Source organism: Columba livia, chromosome W, assembly GCF_036013475.1.
Source record: "Columba livia isolate bColLiv1 breed racing homer chromosome W, bColLiv1.pat.W.v2, whole genome shotgun sequence".
NCBI classification, from domain to species: domain Eukaryota; kingdom Metazoa; phylum Chordata; class Aves; order Columbiformes; family Columbidae; genus Columba; species Columba livia.
This window is the reverse complement of record NC_088641.1, coordinates 4,896,493-4,917,283: the sequence shown is the minus strand read 5'-3', so window position 1 is coordinate 4,917,283 and position 20,791 is coordinate 4,896,493.

Here is a 20,791-nt window from a genome sequence, read left to right as displayed (position 1 = left end):
TACAATGGCTTGACCTGTAGGGGAATGTGGGATACTTGTGGTATGTTTGATGCCCCATCGATGAAAGAACTTGCTAGTAGAGTTACTAGCATATGTGGGGCCATTATCTGTCTAGATTTGTGAAGGTACACCTAAAGCTGCAAAAGCTTGTCGAAAATGTGCTTGCACATGGCGACTTGTTTCACCTGCCAAGGCAGTAGCCCACAAGGCGTGCGAAAAGGTGTCGACAGAGACATGCACGTATTTCAGTTGACCAAACTCTGGAATATGTGTAACATCTGTTTGCCAGAGTTGCAAAGAGGCTAATCCTTGGGGATTCACCGCAAGTACATGTATATTTTGAAATTGTTGACAGTCTGGGCAAGTCTGAACAATAAACTTAACATCAGAAATAGGTAAATGAAATTGTCTAGACAAAAATTTTGTTGATTGATGGAAAAAAGCATGAGATAGCCAAGCTTGCTGAAAAGTATCAGGGACTGTAGCAGCCCATATGGGAGCTGTAAAATAATCTGCTGAAGCATTCCCTTGTGATAGAAACCCAGATAAATTGGTGTGACTATGAATGTGTCTAATAAAATATGGTTGAACCCTGTGTTCTGTCAAATACAACAATTGTCTAAACTGTAAGAATAATTGTTCATTGTCTATATGTTTTAAATATGACCTCTCAATCCTTGTCACTACTCCAACAACGTACATCACGTCTGATATAATATTAAGTGCTTCATCAGGCCATAACTTAAAAGCTTCAATAACTGCTTGTAGTTCTACCACTTGGAGCGACCCTTTACAAGACACAACATGATGGTGCCATTGTTGTTGCAAATATCATACTATTGCTGCTTTTCCCATTTTCCCAGAACCATCAGTAAAGACTGTTAAACTTTGTACTGGACGTTGTTGGCATAAGCGCTGTTTCTCAGTTTTCACATTGTACAAAAAGGTAAACATCTTGTGTGGTGGAAAATGCACATGGAGAGAGCCATCGTAGCCTGCTAAATCTATCTGCAGTGCCACGCTATTTTGTTGGCACCATGTCAAATATTTGTGAGTCATTGGTAAAATGATGCTTTGAGGCTCTAAGCCCAATAGATCAACTATGTGCTGCCTTGCCTTCATGACTAATTGTGCAAATATTTCCACTTGGGTTAGAATAGACTTGGTTGCTTGAAATGCCAAAAGCACCCATTCTAGAATTTTTAAAGGATCTGATGAAGTTTCAACCTGTGAGGGCGAAAAATCATGGACTCCACACAATCCAATATGAATTCAAGAGAAGCCATTTATTACAGAAACAAGCCTCCTTATATATGCAGTTATTTCCTGATCATGTGTCCACGCTCCAAGCATGCATTAGCCGATTGGATATTGTCCATGTTCACGAGCTGTCCACGCGCCCGAGTCTCACTGCTAATAGGTCTGTTGATTTATGTTGTGTTTTCAGCTTTCCAAGGTGGCCTTGAAATTCTTTTAGGCCTGGCTAGTTTAATAACAAATCTCCATCTAACAGAAACCCATCCACATATTAACTTCAAGAAAATCCCTCAAATCTCCCACAATTCCCCCTTTTTGATTTTAAACCAGCCAGGCCTTGTTTACAATGCACTAAATCATCTTTGAAATACACTCCAGCATACAACATATGATTAACAACAATGATTACAGTTACATATAATGTAGCTAAGCCTTACATAATAAGATCAAACAACTACCCACCTATTTCCAAGCTTTTAAACCATTTGTCAAACCCCAATTCTACTGTGACAATCTTAGTAACGTGCTGTTTTAGTTTGTCTAAAGTACTATGAAGAGATTCGGAAGGATCAGACAAGTTAATACAACACATTCTCTCAAATTCTTCACAACCATGACCTAGTGTTAAAAGGAAAAGATCTATAACTGTGCGATTTTGTAGAGTAGTATGGCTAATACAATCAACATCTACTATTAATTGAGTTAGTATCTCAGAAGTTAGATTAGCCTGTTTAAAAGACCAATAGCTTAACTTTGATATGTCTCCTAAAGCTTTACTAGCTGCTAGACTAGGGAGAAAGAGTGCAGTAGATAGTATGGTAGGAATGTCTCATAGTTTTACCTCATTTTTGCATTGACTATCTAAGTGTAATATCGCCCTTTTGGCTCTCCTGCTTGTTCAAATTGCCATTCTCCACAAAAGGTACATCACCTGCTTGCTACTAGGCTTCTAGACCACCAGGTCTGTGAGCATCCATAACACTGAATTAGGATCCACGGTTTACATCTGAAACAGTCCTCACAACTTACCTCCTACCTGTCTGTCTGTATCTGTTAAATCTTTGCTGTCTATATTCAGCCATGGCTTGACCCATTTTGTGGGAATCCACTTCGATCCTTGGCCTGTAATGACACAAGCATAACCTCGACCCCATGTTATCAACTCATGTGGCCTTTTCCATTGACCATTAACGAGTGATTTGACCATAACTAATGTAGGTTCTTTCTGATTTAGCATAGTTTAGGGTCATACTTGCAAAGTGCTTCATCACAGGGCAAATTTGGGCTGCACCACTTAGATATAAGTGATTCATCACATACAATGCTTTTGACAATTGTTTTTGTGGTGTTTTCCCTACTTCTCCCCCTTTTTATTTAAAAAAACAAAACAAAAACAAACAAACAAAAAAACCACAACAACCCAGTTCAGAATCAGATACACGCATTGGACCTTGACTACGTACTCAGAATCACAAATCAAATTTAGAGGTTCCTCCTTAAAAAGCTCTAAGTAATTTAAAGCTGCGCCAAGTTCTGCTAATTGGGTTAAACCTTCAATAATTTTTACAGAACGATTGTTATCTTTACGCCAGACCACTACAGCTTTATGACACATCCCAGAACCATCAACAAAAACTGTGCAAGTATGTAGGATCAGACCAGATACAAGTATGGTCTGTGACCTGATGTTAAAGACTTGCAGGTCCTGCATCAACTAACATTTAGGCATACCAAAAGCTGTGCTGTTAAGAAAATCAGCTAGTGCAATTTACAAGGACGTAGATTACAAATAAAAAATCAAAATTAAATATCACAAATGGTACATACATGACAAAAGAATCATGGCCTATTAAGACTTAAATTCATGCTCTACATTTTCTTGATCAGAGTAACAATCAGTCTGTTAGCAATCTCATCATACTGTCCCATAACAGCCACAGGTTGTTTCTATGTTGTAGCTATAAACAGACAAATCTGCAAGTCCAATCGAATGCAGTCAGCCTGTAAGGTTGCCATAAATTTATTCCTCAAAGTTTCTAAGTCCATTTTGGCTGTCGTATTTATTGGATATGGTTTTCCCTTACCGGATCGAAGTCCTGTTTCATTTCTATCTGTGTAGTGTTTGCTTTATCGAGACATGGGCTGTTAATACTAGTGGAAATACAGCATTCAAAATTTCCTTGGAGATTTCTCACTTGCAGCAAGCAGATCTGCACCATCCAAGCAGCTTCTTGTAGGACATGCAACTAAACAGAATTCTCAGAAAATGTTGTTTGAGCTTACAATTTAGTTAACAAATCTTGAGCCAAGAGAGGTATAGGGCTTTCTGGCAAATACAAGAATTCATCTGTTAAAACTTTGCTCCAGATTTGGCATTCCATTGGTCTCAAAAAAAAACGGCCTTTCTTTCATTCTCTCCCATGACCTCAAAAACTAGCATAGTGAATTTACTGAGAAGTCTCTTACAACTAGTTACCACAGAATAAGTCTATTAAAAAAAAAGGTTTTTTTTAATTTCCCAGCTTCATTAGAACTATGGATCCACTGGCAATGCCTTTAAATTTCACCCTCAGGCTCCTTCATGCAGTATTACAATTCTCTAGCAGTAATATTGCTTGGGGGAAGGGTGGGGGGGAACCTCCCTCTCGCCCCCATCTGAGAAGGCAGGATCTCCAGCCCAGCATGAAAACAAATCAGTTCAAACTCCACATGAAACCAGCCTGGCTCCACACCATAGCCAAATTAGTACCAGTCTGATCCAGAGAAGCACTGAGCACTCTGATCCCCCAAAGCTGACCAGTGTAAGAAGACTGACTTCAACAAGGAGGTAAAATGATGAGCTCTCTCCCCAGATGTGCCAAAACCTAGGAAACAAGACTGAAGCAAAAAGAAACAGCACCAACAACCCCTGATTCAAAGCCGAGAAGCAATGCAATGCCACAACAAGGATGGATGACAACACTTCAGGAAAAAAAAGACAGAGCGGGGGGAGTAAAGCCCCTCTTTCTCCACTTAGCAGCGGGCAAAGACGTTTTCCTTTTTTTTTTTTTTTCTTTCTCTTCTTGCTGCAGTTTAGATAAAGCCAAGGCCACGCAGGTGGCATAATCGCTGGTACGAAGTGGGAGGCTCTGGCAAACTCCTCAGTTACAATGAGTTGAGTTTATCTTGTAGCTTGACACAGGCCTGAAATTTTTGTTCAAGCACAGGCCTAGGTAATTTTGCTTTTTTGTTTCCCCATTTCATTCCAAACATAATACACTTTATACACAATTCCAATTAGCTCAACAGTTGTTACATTCCTCAGCCCTATTTACCTTTTACAATTTAGAGATGTCAAAAACCAGTATTTTAAACATCAATCCATTATTCCATTTTCCTACATCCAAATCAGTTCATATTCTAGCAACTTTTAAATGCAACCTCATACAATACCAAGTTTACATCCATCAAAGCATTTAAGTGGGTTTTTTTTGTTTGGTTTTGTGTGTTTGTTTGTTTGTTTGTTTGTTTGTTTGTTTGTTTTAAATGTGAAACATCTTTTCTGGTCTCAAAATTACTAGATAACAATATAAGCAATTACTTGAATGTGTAAGGATGCATACTAAGGGGGAACAAGGTGTTATTTTAGCAGCGGAACCGGTTCCCATTTTTTAATTATCTCGCCAAACAAAATTCTTTTGGTACCAAATATATATATGCAAACTAAAATACTGAGCTCAGATATGAAAACCAAGTACCAAGTTCAAATATGCAGATGGATCACAGTTATAATTATTCAAGACAATATCTCAATTTTTGCATTGCACCATTGAACTGCTTTCTGCTCAGCCAGGTGAAGGTACCGCTGGGTCTCCCTGTCAAAAGAGGTCAGTGCACACTGGAGCCCAGTCAGCACCTGCCCCCCTGCTGCCGCAGCAAGTTGGACTGGGCAAGGCTTTTATTAGTGTCTCATCTGGTGTGCTACAACTGTTATTCCAAAACCAGGATTTCTTACTTGGTGTGCATACAAAAAAGGGAAATCCAGCACATCAAGATGAGACACAGCCTATCACAGAGCTGTGCAAGCCTGGATGCTGGAATAAAGCTAGCATGCTAGAATGAAAAATAACAGGTACTACACACAAAATTTTACCATCACATTCACGCAGTAAAGAACTAAATTACTCATGATCTTCTGTATTATCACAAAATGCACATTTTTGCTTGAGTCTTTCATGGTTTTTATCTGATCTTGAGGCAACATGTATACATACTTGTTTTCCTTCTAAGTTTTCAAAAAAAAAAATGCTGCAGACCCTCATGCTCATTTGAGTCATCAGATAACAAGGACTTGAACGGTGCTGGAGAATCATTAGTAACAGGGAGGGTCGGAACATTGCACATTCTTGTCAATACTTTCTAGCATCATAATTATTCATATAACCTGAGTCCTCAGGCGCACCCCCTTTCCCATCACGATCAGCATGACAGCATTGCCAACTGTTGGATTCACTCGCTATTAGCTGATCTAATCTTTCACACAGTTCTTTTGTCCAGTTCTTATCCAGTGACTCCTTCTGCTCTCTTGTGAAAGTTGGAGGGTTAAAAGGCGGTAAAGGCAGATACAAACTGGTAAAAGGACTGATAGTACACTGGTTCACTACTGTAGCATACTCAGCTTTCACAGGTTCTTTGGGCAAGTTGTCTGACTCCAATCCTCTGGACATGTTTTTCTCACCAGGGTTGGACAATGGTACAGGAGGCCACCCGCTCGGCATTTTTCCTCCCCCCCGCCCCGGACTGCTGAACCATCGGGGGTGCCGAAGGCACAGCAGGGGATGGAATAGGGAGGGTATCAAAGACACAAACCAGGTAAACTTCACAGCGACTTTCAGGATACTTATCAGGCTGCAACGCTGCAAAAATTCTGGCAGCAGCAGACCGTTCAGCCTTAAGATCTTTTAAGGTGGTAATTATAAGCTTCCATGTAGTTGTTTATGATTTAGCTTCTTTATCTCCATTGCTGACTTTATCCCATAATTTCTGCCTTAATGCTCATAACAGTCTTTTCAGGTTTTAATTGCTTCAGTGTAGTAATTGTCGGTTGCCAGGCAGTTTCAAGGCCGAGAATATATTTTTCACTGCGACTGATTGCCTTCCACAACACAGTTCCCACATTTTCCCAAGTCTCTATTTGAAAAGCTCCTAACAGATCAGCAGGAAAGCCATTGCCTCTGCACCAAATTAATAGTCTTTTGAGGTTACTCTCCTCATACTTCACCCCTCTCATAGAGAGAATATATAAGAGGAGCCGCAGCATTTCTTCTTCTTCTTTAAAAATATTCTGCCCCATCTCCTCTCGTCCCCAGCTGCTCACCTCTTTGGGTGTCCATTGCAAGGATATCGGATCCTTTATCCCTCCTTTGTCGCTTCTGTAGCGATCAATCAGGAGTCATGCAGCCCGCAGACTGCGTCCTGGTCACGGTCCAACCAAGCCATATCCAGCTGGGGCTCGCTTCTGGGAGCAGTCGTCCCCCTCACTGTAAATTCTCCTTGCAGATCACATCGGGGTCACCACTTGCGAGGGCAAAAACTCATGGACTCCACATAATCCAATATGAATTCAAGCAAAGCCATTTATTACAGAAACAAGCCTCCTTATATATGCAGTTATTTCCTGATCACGCGTCCACGCTCCAAGCATGCATTAGCTGATAGGATATTGTCCATGTTCACGAGCTGTCCACGCACCTGAGTCTCACTGCTAATAGGTCTGTTGATTGAAGTCATGTTGAGGCCCTGTTATTTTAGAACTGCCTCACTCCCACAGCATGTCCTGTTTTCAGTTTTCCGAGGTGGCCTTGAAATTCCTTTCACTGAACTTTCCTATTGCATCCCACATCGTTACTTGAAGATGGAAGGAGTGAAGAGAAGATCACTTGAGCCCCTGAGTCTTTCACCATCCTTCCCAAGACCTTGAAATAGTTCTTCATTCCCCTCAGACTACGGGAAGCAGCTTCCTCCCCATCTGTCTGGAAGACCAGCAGCGGGTAGTAGTCTGTCGGGTGCACCAGTTTGGGGAGCTCTCTAGCAATATCCTTGATCCGGGCTCCAGGTAGACTACAAACTTCCCTAAGGTGAGGGTCAACCCTGCATATTGGGCCCTCTGTTCCTTTCAGAAGGGAATTTCCTATTACAATCACCCTTCTCTCTTTCTTATCAGAGGCAGTCTTAAGTTGTGAAGTCAACCGCCTCTTCCTATGTGATCTTGTAGGCAGGCTTGGCACCACCTCCTCACCTACCTCTTCTTCAAGATCCAGGGCCTCAAACCTATTACGGAGGGGCACCTGGGGAGACAAAGCAGGCAGGGAGGGGGGCTGCCCGTGACGCCGAACCGGAATACACTTCCAACCCTCATCATCTTTTAGGTCCCCTACCTCTGCCCGACAGCAACAAGGGCAGGGACGTCTCCAGACTTCCGCCTCTGTCCAAGAGGGCAGGAGGTCCATCTCCTTTTGGGTGGTACCTCCCTGGGACCTTTCCGACTGGCACGTCAGGGTGTTACTCCACCAGTCGATCTCCCTTTCGCACTCCCGAACTCCTTTGGGCCTGGCTAGTTCAGTAACAAATCTCCATCTAATAGAAACCCATCCACACATTAACTTCAAGAAAATCCCTCAAATCTCCCACATCAACCCACTGTCCAATTATTGCTACTGGTTGAAGTTCTTGATTACATACATATAAATGTCATATCTATGACATTGCTGTTGACTAACAGTATGTCTAACTTGCTCTAAAGCAGCTTTTGCTTCAGGTGACCATTTGCGTGGAGCATTAATATCTGAATCTCCTTTCAACAGTTGGAACAAAGAAGCTAGAACTTGATTATCAATGCCACAAATGTTTCGGATCCAGTTAATATTTCCCAACAATTTCTGCACATCATTCAACGTCTTGATAGAGATATCAAGTTTTAATTGCTGTGGTTCAACTGTTTGTTGTGTAATTTTCCATCCTAAATATTTCCATGGTGGTTCTGATTGTATTTTTTCTGGGGCAATAACAAGCCCAAATCGTTCTAGCTCCTTTGTTACCACAGGTAAAATCAATTTCAGTTCTAATTCTGTTTTTTTCTGCAAACAAAATGTCATCCATGTAATGATATATCAAAATTTCAGGATTATCTTTTCTAATTTTTTGTAAAGCTTGCGCCACATACTGCTGACATAGGTGAATTTATCATCCCCTGTGGTAGTACTACCCAATGATATATTTTTGTAGGTTCCTGTTCATTTACTGTTGGAATGGAAAAAGCAAACCTTGGAGCATCCTGTGAATGTAAGGGTATTGTGAAAAAACAATCTTTTAGATCAATTATAATAATATTCCAGTTTTTTGGCAACATGGTTGATGAGGGCATCCCAGGTTGTACGGGACCCATATCTTTGATAACTTCATTGATTTTGTGCAAGTCATGTAGCAATCACCATTTTCCACTCTTTTTTGGGATTACAAACACTGGAGTATTCCAAGGACTGGTAGAAGGAGCTATGTGGCCTTGTTGCAGTTGTTCCTCTACCAGTGTTTGCAGAATTGCGACCTTCTGTTTTGTTAAAGGCCATTGATCCACCCAAACTGTTGTGTCTGTTCTCCACTTCAGTTTGAGTGTAGGTCGCTGATCAATGGCCATTATGTTAAATTTTTCGGAGTTGACAAAACAAATTGCAACTGACTTAAAACATCACATCCTAAGAAGTTCATTGGAATGTTTGTGACAAATGGTCGAAAATGGCAATTAAAACCATCACTAGCCATCACTTGAATTAGCATTGTACTTTGTTGAGTTTGTGACACACCCCCCAGCCCAATAAGGCCGCTGGAGGGAATTTGGACAGGCCATGTTGATGGCCAATCTTTTGCTGAAAACACTGTCACATCAGTTCCTGTATCCAACAGTACAGACAATTGCATTGTCTTTGGTGTAGCCGTAGGGTGCATTAGTGTAACAGTCAGCATGGGTTTTTTGACAGTAATATTCATCACCCAATAAATTTCTGGCGACCCGGTCAAACAAATGCCTCTGTCCTTATGATGGATGTTTTCAGTATTCAGGATTTGAGCTTTGAATAGTACTAATTGTGCAATTCGACTCCCGCTTGGAACAAACACCGGTGGCGTTGGAGTCCAGGCCATTGCTTGAATATTTCCCTCAAAGTCTGCATTGATAACTCCGAGTAAAATAAAAAGTCCAGACACAGTTGTACTTGATCTGCCCAATAAGAGAGCACTGAAGCTATTTCCCGAGGGACCTTTAACATTCAAGGGTTTTCTTTGTACCCTCTGATCCCACAAAGTAGTATCCTCTTTTGAGGTGACATCCACTCCGGCACTCCCTCTGGTCTTGGCAGTGAGACTGCCCACGCTGCAGGGTCAGAGTGGTGGAGCGATTTTTGCCTTGGAGCATTCAATGATGGCATTTACTTCAATGCACGGTTCCACCTCGCGCTCTGATTCCCGTTTCCCGACCTTCTACCATTAGATCGAGCAGGCAGCAGGGTTCCATCCTTTTTGAATCTGGATCTACATTGGTTAGCATAGTGGCATCCTTTTTTGACATCTAGGACAAATTCCTGGTACTGTTGGCCCCCCTTGAGTTCTTGTAGCTTGGAAGTCCTCTCTTCAACTGGAACACTGGTAGCTCAGGTGTCCATTGTCGCCACAAGAAAAACACTTTTTTGGCTTGGTAAATCGCACCGCGGTGGCGAAGACACTGGCAAGTGCCTCGGTATGATAAGTAATGGACCCCACTCTATTGCATGCTTCAGTCATTTGCACTAAATTCGTTACTGGCAACAAAGTTAAAATCTTTTCACAGTCGATATTGGCATTCTCCATGGCTAATTTAAATGCTAAAGCTTCCTTCGCTTCCTTATTTTCTAATTGTTTATCCAATTGTTATCCAATTGTTGTTGTTATCCAATTGTTTTTCTTGTACAAAAACATTCCGGTTTCTTATCTATTTTAGTCAAGGTTGTTTCCCATGTTCCCAAGGTTGTTCCAGTAACTCAATATCTTTAAGATATTCCACAGTAAGCAATCTTTTGTCAAAGACAATGATTACATCACAGACTGCATACTTGTGCAACACCCATGTGTGGATAGACAGGCAGAGGGCTCATGCCAAGGCAGGTATGGTGAGTACAAACTTAAAACAAGTCATTAACATTTGTAAAGCTCACTAGGCTTATGGGACAAAAGACAATATGCCTGTGCAAAACAGTATTAATATAATGTTTACAAATGAATGCTTTGCACCTGCTAGAATACAAATATTTAACAGGTGTGTTTGAAATCTCTCCATTGTTACAGAAACCACTACCCAGCTCACTGTATAGAAATACTGTTTTTTTAAACTCTCTGCAGTAATGTAATGAAGCTGCACAAACACAATAATTCCTGAACAATTAAGGAGACAGATGCAGAAGAAGAATACTTTTCATGCCACGGTATCTAACCCAGAGCCACTGCATATTGGTATTCAGATCTGCAAATCATGGCTATCTACAAACAGTTCAGAAAGTTCAGCTCTTCTTGGCCCTTTTGCATTCTGTTATATGAATGGATGAATTAGTGTAAGCATATACAAGAAAGAGTAACATTATATGACTCTAGGAATGACTAGAGTGATTTAATTTTAGAAAACCTTGTAGTGAAAATCAGCTAGATCCAGCAGTTGACAGAAAAAAAAAAATCACTGAACCGTTCTACTATATATCACAATAAGATTGTATATCCTTTATTATAATACCTATGCCTATCTCATGGTGTCTACAAAGTTAGCTGTGGTTACGGAAGGCTTGGAGAAAAACAATTTCTTGAGAAGGAATAGAAAACCAGCAACACTTTATTTCTTTTTAAATTTTAAAATAAAAATCCTAATAAAACATACCAATACCTGAAGGGACATGGTGGCAAAACTACACATTTTCCTCTGAGCTGCGTAGTCCTGTCTAAGACACAACAGCTCCAATCTGCTCATTTCCACAAGCAATGAAGATCACAGTATCACAGTATGTTTGGGATTGGAAGGGACCTCAAAAGATCATCTAGTCCAATCCCCCTGCTGGAGCAGGAACACCTAGGTGAGGTCGCACAGGAACATGTCCAGGCGGGTTTTGAATGTCTCCAGAGAAGGAGACTCCACAACCTCCCTGGGCAGCCTATTCCAATGCTCTGTCACCCTCACTGAGAAGAAGTTTCTTCTCAAATTTAAGCGGAACCTCTTGTGTTCCAGCTTGATCCCATTACCCCTTGTCCCATCATTTTTTGCCACCAAGAAGAGCCTGGCTCCATCCTCATGGCACTCACCCTTTATATATTTATAAACATTGATAAGGTCCCCCCTTAGTCTTCTCTTCTCCAAACTAAAGAGACCCAGCTCCCTCAGCCTTTCTTCATAAGGGAGATGCTCCACTCCCTTAATCATCTTTGTTGCCCTACGCTGGACCCTCTCCAGCAGTTCCCTGTCCTTCTTGAACTGAGGGGCCCAGAACTGGAAGAACTGGAAGATGACTTGTGTTGCCCTCCAAGAAGCATCCAAGAGTTTAGCCACAACAAAAATATTAATAATAATTTTATCTCTTCCCAGCTGTGGTAGCAGGGGTGTAAAAATGGTGTCTGTACAAAGGGCAGAGAAGTCTTTCGCACAGTGCAAATGAGAATATAAAAGGCTGCGGTGGGTTCAAGCCACAGTGCTGGCAGTGCAGCAATAAAGAGGAACAGTCACCCCATGCACAGTCAAGGGCCAAGTCAAGGGCTCCCAGGCTGGATGCAGCCTGCAGCTCATCCAGTCTGCAGACTCCACAGGGAGAGTGGGCTGGGCATGCATGAATTGCTGGAATGGTGGCAACCAGCTCCTACTGACCTCACTTCCTTCTTTACCATTGCAATGGGTTACTATATGTGCTCTACAGGTATATATCTTTTTCCTTTTTGGGAAGATGGCAGAGCACCCTGGGCTCTATTGGCTGCTCTGGTTACAGCAGTTTTATGTCCTCCCTTAGGAGAGGCAGACTGACCAATTTGCTCACAGGGCCCTTAGGTTGGAAAGCTTGTACACTAGTGTTACAGTTTAACCCTGGGCTGGCAGCTAAACAGTAGACAGATGCTCTCTCTCACCTTTCCTTTCCCAGGGGGAAGGAAGGGTAAAAGAGGAAAGACTTGTGGGTTGAAATGGAAACAGATTTAATAGAACAATAATAAAAGAAGAGTGAATAATAAAGTGAATATAATAAAATGTACAAAGCTGTACAAATATACAAAGCAATACTTAGCCTCTGGAACATGTACTGCTAGCAATGAACGCTAGAGGGCAGACACTGCGAGCACAGTGAGTCCAGTAAAACATGGAAAGCACAGCGGGCATGGGGAAGTGAGAGGAATCAGGGATTGGGAACAAGAGCAGGAACAGGACCCCTCACGGATGGCAACCATCGAAGAAAAAGAGAGGGCTGTCCCCAGCAACTTCCTGCTTATATATGGAGCTTGACATTCATAGTATGAAATCTTTCTGTTGGCCAACTTGGGTCAGCTGTCTTGGATCTCCTTGTCCCTACGTTATACACCTTCTTACTTACAAAACATGGGAAACAGAGGAATGTCCTTGGTTTCCTTAGCAATAAGTATCAACATTAGTTTTCCCAGAATTTTTCTCATACCAGAAGCTAAAGAAATGGCATTTGTGGAGAAGAGAATCAATTCTATCCCAGCTAAGCATAAAAATTACCTAGGTAACAATTGTAAATAACAAGCATTCTCAGCGCTATTCTCATGCTGAATTCAAAAATGCTGCAGTTAATTAGAAGAAAATTGACTACCCTGGCTGAAACCAGGACAACTAGTCATACCTTCAGACTGTGAGGTCTCCAAAGCAAAGCATTCCTGGTTTGAGTGAGGTCTCCAAAGCAAAGCTGGTTTGAGTGAAAATGGGTTAATTTTCTTCATTCAGGAAGAAACCTATCTTTTTCATAGCTAGCATGTTCATTATTTGGACTCAGTTTGAGAACAAGAGAACACCCCAGCACAGAGTTAATGTTTTTAATTGCTCTGGTCTGAGAGCCAAGAACACTCTGAGTGCTCTGCCCACAGGTGTGAGGCATTGAGGAAGGGGGGTATTGCATTCTGGGACTGGCTTGAGTATCTTTTATTTGTATTTTATAGATATATTTACTAGTAGTGTATTACTATTTTGTTATTTTATTAAACTGTGTTTATCTCAGTCCAAGTTTCTCCCTTCCCTTTAGATTATCTCCCCTATTGGGGGGGGGGGGGGGGGGGCTGGAGGGGGGGAGAGGGTGAGTGAGTGGCTATCATGGTTGTATTGCTAGCTCAGGTTAAACCATGACAGGGTTTGTGGCACCCAGCGTGGGGCTCGAAAACATTAAAATTTGGCACTAAAAAGGGGTGAAATTTGGAGATTTGGGTGGTTTTACTGCTGTGACACAGATTCAATTTTCTTGGCACAGTGCCAACTCAGGGTTAAGATACTCACAGGTCCATGTGCTTTGGATGTCATCTAGTAGTATAAAAGCAGATTGAATTATATTGGTTTAAAGATGTTGTGGCATAAATTGTATCAGCTACTCTCTACAGTGTGTTCTGCAGTACCTTATTTGTGCTGGGCATATTTCACTAATAGGTTCATGCATTCTATTAGATCTGGAAACTGGATGATGGTGATGATTTTACTTTGTGGTTTGGCACTGGTTTATTTTATTTTACTCCAGCTGAGAACTAATTTATATTAATTACTGTTGTATTTAGAGAAACCTCCAGTAGAGATTAAAGAGAAATACACTTATGTGTTTTCCAATTGGATGAACCAATCTATAGAAAAGCTAACTAATGATACCTTTCCTTTTACATTAGGACAGATTACAGATGTTTTTGAGAGTTTTGAGTATCCTTGGGGATTTGATCGTACTCTGTTGGTATTGTCAGTTCTGCTGAATGTGTGTCATTTCGTGCTAGTGATAAGAGAGATGATGCTAAATAGGAGGATCGCATCTTTTCTAACTCCTGAGACTTACGTTGTGTGTTCTCAAGCCTCAGCAACAGGCATGGCAGCTACAGCTGCTGCCTGCCCCAAACAGGGGAAAGCAGCAAAGGCAGCTCCAGCTCCTACACAGAGCAAGGCAGACAAGACTACTATTAAAGCACCCGTAGCCACTACCGCCCCGAACACAGACACTGCCGCTTTTTCAGCCTCAGCAACTGACAAGGCAGCTCCAGCTCCTACACAGAGCAAGGCAGCCAAGGCCACTGCTACAGCCCTGCTACCCCCCCAACTGCTGACACTGCCGCTTCTCCAACCTCAAAGACTGACAAGGCAGCTACTGCACCCCCCCACACTGGGCATCACTGCTGCTGCAACCACAGCAGCCACTGTAATTATGCCAATGCCGGTGACAGTCATTTAGACTCTGGAAATAAATAAAGAGATAGTGAGCCCATGTCAGCATCAGTTTCTGGTTGTAAGAGTCACAAGAAATATTACTTGTGCTGCCAAGGGGCATCATCAACACAAGGGGAAAAGGAAGTGACCACTCGATCCTTTTCTACAAGTGAACTGAGAGATATGTGAAAAGATTTCGGTCATTGTGAAGGCGAGAATGTTGTAACCTGGCTGCTCCGATGCTGGGATAACGGAGTTGATGATCTGGAACTAGAAGGTAGGGAAGCCAAGCAGCTGGGATCTCTGTCAAGGGATGCCACCCTTGATAGGGCAATTTCAAGAGAGAACAACTCCACCACCCTCTGGAGCTGACTCCTGACAGCTATGAAGGCAAGGGTTCCCTTCAAGGAAGATGTTGTATGTCATCCAGGGAAATGGAATACTGTGGAGAGAGGTATCCAGTTCCTGAGAGAATTAGATGTGTGGGAGATCATGTATTTTGAGCCAAACAGTCTGGAGGGGACAGATCCAGATAGAATCATTTCTACATGACCTATGTGGCGCAGGTTTGTACAAAGTGTACCACCAGCATATGCTATCGGCATCAATGACCTGGACAGCTACAGTTCAGCAAATCATAGCTGAAGTGATTAAGCAGCTTCGGGACTTTGAGGACAGCCTTGCTAGCTTTCTACGGGCTTGTGTCTCGACTGTGGAGAAACTGTGTGAAAAATCTGACCACTGGTTTGAAAAGTTGTTGCAAGAAATTAAAGCACTCAGAAAAGATAAGTTCTATTCATGACCTGTACGAGGGGCAAAAGGATGCTGGGACAGGAATTATCAGGGCTCATTTGCAGAATTTTAAACTAGATTCGAAGGGGGATGGGGTTGTAGCTGGGCTTGCAGCAGTGGGGCAGCACTCTAGAATTGATGAAGACCGGGGGGCCTCCCACCGCCCTAGGGTGAAATCGGTGTACTCAGCTCGCTCCCTGAAATGCCTGTACACCCACGCTCGCAGCATGGGGAATAAGTAGGAGGAGTTAGAAACCTATGTTCGGTCAGGTGATTATGATCTGGTGGCAACTACAGAGACATGGTGGGACAGCTCACATGACTGGAATGTGGTCATGGATGCCTATGTCCTTCTCAGGAAAGACAGGCCAGCCAGGTGAGGTGGTGGAGTTCCTCTTTATGTGAGAGAACAACTAGAATGTATTGAGTACTGTCCAGGGGCAGATGAGGAGTGAGTTGAGAGTCTGTGGGTGAAAGTTAAGGGGCAGGCTGGCATGGGTGATACTGTTGTGGGTGTCGATTACAGGCCACCAGATCAGGATGAGGACGTTGATGAGGCCTACAGGTAGCTGAGAGCAGTCTCGCAGTCACAGGCTCTGGTTGTTGTGGGGCATTTTAACTACACTGTTGTTTGCTGGAAGTACTACTCAGCCAGCCAGCCACAGTCCAGGAGGTTCCTTCAGTGCACTGATGATAACTTCCTGGTGCAAATGGTGGATGAGCCAACTAGAAGAGGAGCGCTGCTGGATCTCATCCTCACTAACAAGGAGGGTCTGGTTGAAGCAGTAAAGGTTGAGGTCTGCCTTGGTTGCAGCGACCATGAGATGGTGGAGTTCAGGATCTTGTGTGGTAGGAGCAGAATACCAAGCAGAATTGCAACCCTGGACTTCAGTAGGGCCATCTTTGGCCTTTTCAAACAATTGCTAGGGGAAATCCCATGGGCAAGGCTGCTTGAAGGTAAAGGGGCCCAAGATAGTTGGTTAGCATTCAGGGACTGCTTCTTCCAAGCTAAAGATCAGAGGATCCCAACACACAGGAAGTCAAGGAAGGGAGCCAGGAGACCTGCTTGGTTAAACAGGGAACTGCTGGGCAAGCTCAAGTGGAAGAGGAGAGTTTACAGATCATGCAAGGAGGGCTGGCCACTTGGGAAGAATATAAGGCTGTTGTCAGAGGATGTAGGGAGGCAACTAGGAAAGCTAAGGCCTCCTTAGAATTAAACCTGGCGAAGAGGAGTCAAGGACAACAGAAAGAGCTTTTTCAAATACATGGTGGATAAAACTAACACCAGAGGCAATGTAGGCCCACTGATGAATGGGGTGGGTGCCCTGGTGACAGAAGATACAGAGAAGGCAGAGTTACTGAATGCCTTCTTTGTCTCTGTCTACTCTGCTGGAGGCTGTCCTGAGGAGCCCTGTACCACTGAGGCCCCAGAGGAAGGCAGGACAATGGAGGAGTTAGCCTCAGTTGATGAGGACTGGGTTAGGGAGCAGTTAGGCAACCTGGACATCCATTAATCCAGGGGCCAGATGGGATTCACCTGCGGGTGCTGAGGGAGCTGGCTGAGGTCATTGCTAGACCACTCTCCATCATATTTGCCAAGCTGTGGGAAGTGGGAGAGGTGCCTGAGGACTGGAGGAAAGCAAATGTCACTCCAGTCTTCAAAAAGGGCAAGAAGGAGAACCCGGGTAACTATAGACCGGTCCGCCTCACATCCATCCCTGGAAAGGTGATGGAACAACTTATCCTTGGTGTCATCTCAAGGCATATCAAGGATAAGAGGGTCATTAGGGGCAGTCAACATGGCTTCACCAAGGGGAAGTCATGCTTTAACAACCTTATAGCCTTTTATGAGGACAGGACGAGGTGGATAGATGATGGCAGACATCATTCAGCATCACAATCCTTGCACCAACTGTACTTCATGTCCTGAGGAACCTTGCACCCCTGTGGCCCCAGGTAGAGAGATGATGGCAAAGCAGTGGATGTGGTCTATCTTGACTTCAGTAAAGCATTTGACACAGTCTCCCACAGCATCCTTCCTGCTAAGCTGAGGAAGTGTGGTCTGGATGATCAGGTAGTGAGGTGGACTGGGAACTGGCTGAAGGAAAGAAGCCAGAGAGTCATGGTCAGTGGGGCGGAGTCTAGTGGAGTGCCTGAAGGGTCAGTACTGGGACCAGTACTATTCAATATATTCATCAATTACTTCGATGAGGGAATAGAGTGCACTGTCAGCAAGTTTGCTGATGACACCAAGCTGGGAGGAGTGGCTGACACACCAGAAGGCTGTACTGCCATCCAGCGAGACCTGGACAGGCTGGAGAGTTGGTGTCACGGAGGTACCCCAAGGTTAGTTTAAGGGACAACAGGGTCCAAAACAACTTTTATTAAACCGGTGAGAAACAGGGTTTTAATACTCCAAAGTGACTTAAATAAAGGTTTGGATATCAGTTGAGGAAAAATTATTAAGGGGCAGCAACTAATACAACAGGCGGTCCACAGTGTGCATGCACGTGGCTTCACCAAAACAATGCCGGAGCTGGCCCTGAGTCTGAGACGAATACACACTTGCCTGAACACGGTGCGGGATTATTTTTAAAGAGATACACGCACTCGTAGTGAGTACGGTAAGTGTACACTCGCGATTCTGCGAGGGTAAATTTATAATACACTCGCAATCCTGCGAGGGTTAATTTACTTACACGTGCAAATGTGCACGGAATATTACACGTGCTTATGTGGTAGCACAGGAGGAAAATACACTTGCAATTATGAGAGGAAATAATTTATACACGTGCTCGTATTGAGCACGGAAAGTTACACGTGCAAATGTGCACGGAAAGTTACACGTGCAAATGTGCATGGAAAGTACACGTGCTTGTATTAAGCCTGGAAAGTAAGCGTGCAAATGTGCATGGAAAGTTACACGTGCAAATGTGCATGGAAAGTACACGTGCTTGTATTAAGCATGGAAAGTAAGCGTGCAAATGTGCACGGAAAGTTACACGTGCAAATGTGCATGGAAAGTACACGTGCTTGTATTAAGCCTGGAAAGTAAGCGTAACTAGTTGTAAAGAGACTTCTTAGTAAATTCACCATGCTAGCTTTTGAGGTCATGGGAGAGAATGAAAGAAAAGCTTTTTTTTGAGACCAATGGAATGCCAAATTTGGAACAAAGTTTTAACAGATGAATTCTTGTATTTGCCAGAAAGCCCTGTACCTCTCTTGGGTCAAGATTTGTTAAGTGAATTGTAAGCTCAAATAACATTTTCTGAGAATTCTGTTTAGTTGCATGTCCTACAAGAAGCTGCTTGGATGGTGCAGATCTGCTTGCTTCAAGCGAGAAATCTCCAAGGAAATTTTGAATGCTGTATTTCCACTAGTATTAACAGCCCATGTCTCGATAAAGAAACATTACACTGATAGAACTGAAACAGGACTTTGATCCGGTAAGGGAAAACAATATCCAATAAATATGACAGCCAAAATGGAGTTAGAAACTTCGATGAAGAAATTTATGGCAACCTTACAGGCTGACTGCATTCAATTGGACTTGCAGATTTGTCTTTTTATAGCTACAACATAGAAACAACCTGTGGCTATTGTGGGACAGTATGATGAGAATGCTAACAGACTGATATACCAATTGTTACTCTGATCAAGAAAAGCAGGGAATGAATTTAAGTCTTAATAGGCCATGATCCTTTTGTCATATATGTACGGTTTGTGAAATTTAATTTTGATTTTTTTATTTGCAATCCGTGTCCTTGTAAATTGCACTAGCTGATTTTCTTAACATCACAGCTTTTGGCATGCCTAAATGTAAAATGTAAATTGCTGCAGAATCTGCAAGTCTTTAACATCAGGTCACAGACCGTACTTGTATCTGGTCTGATCCTACATACTTGCACAGTTTTTCTAATGGTTCTGGGAAATCTCATAAAGCTGTAGTGGTCTGGCATGAAGATAACAATTGGCATCATTCTGTAAAAAGTATTGAAGGTTCAACCCAGTTAGCAGAGCTTGGCGCAGCTTTACATTACTTAGAGCTTTTTAAGGAGGAACCTCTAAATTTGATTTGTGATTCTGAGTACATAGTCAAGGTCCAACACACATCTGATTCTGAACTGTTTTTTTGTTTTTGTTTTTTGGTTTTTTTTTAAACAAAAAGGGGGCAGAAGTAGGGAAAACACCACAAAACCAATTGTCAAAAGCATTGTATGTGATGAGTCACTTATATCTAAGTGGTGCAGCCCAAATTTGCCCTGTGATGAAGCACTTTGCAAGTATGACCCAAAACCATGCTAAATCAGAAAGAACCTACATTAGTTATGGTCAAATCACTAGTTAATGGTCAATGGAAAAGGCCACATCAATTGATAACCTGGGGGAGAGGCTATGCTTGTGTCTTTACAGATCAAGGGCCGCAATGGTTGCTGGCACGAAATGTGAAACCTGTGTTATCTTCCTGACAATGATTGCTGCAGCTGCTGCGTTTTGGATGCCTGCACAGATAAACACTAACATGTGAATTACTTTAGCCAACATGACTGACCAGGACTCCATATGCCTAGCCATGGCATCTCCAGAAAACCCTGGAGTTAAAGCTGGGAGAGAAAGGGTTTGTTTTGAACTTTGTGGTGGATGGCAGGGAGTGCCTTTGAAGGCAACTGCGAGGCTGATGTGACCTCGAGTGAAAATGAGTTTGACATCCCATTCTAGTAGCTCTCTAGTATATGGGATTTGGCATGATGAGAATGTAAGAACTTGCTGATATCTTAGCTGTTGTCAGGGAGACGAAGGTCTTTCTAGACTTTCTATCTGCAGGTGCAAGGCAGCTAGGAAGGCAGGCATATCTGGGACAGACCTTGACTGACATCCAGGCTGATCAATGACAATATTCCATACTATTAGTGTCATGCTCCTTCTATAATGGGAGTCGGCTTTTCTGGCTGATTAGATCCATTCTAGTTAAGCTCAGTTAGATTTGCTAGTTCAGCCTTTTGCTCTTTTGCTGTTTTGCAGCTTGTGGATGGGTTTCTATTGGATGGAGATTTGTTATTGGACTAGCTGGCATTTGGGCCTTTCTGCCTTTTGCCTTTATTTGCTCTCTCCCCGGGATCAGCTGTTTGGGACCATAGTGTTCTTACAGAATCATAGAATCATAGAATCATATTATGCTAGGGATTGGAAGGGACCTCGAAAGATCATCTAGTCCAATCCCCCTGCCAGAGCAGGAACACCTAGATGAGGCTACACAGGAACATGTCCAGGTGGGATTTGAATGTCTCCAGAATAGGAGACTCCATA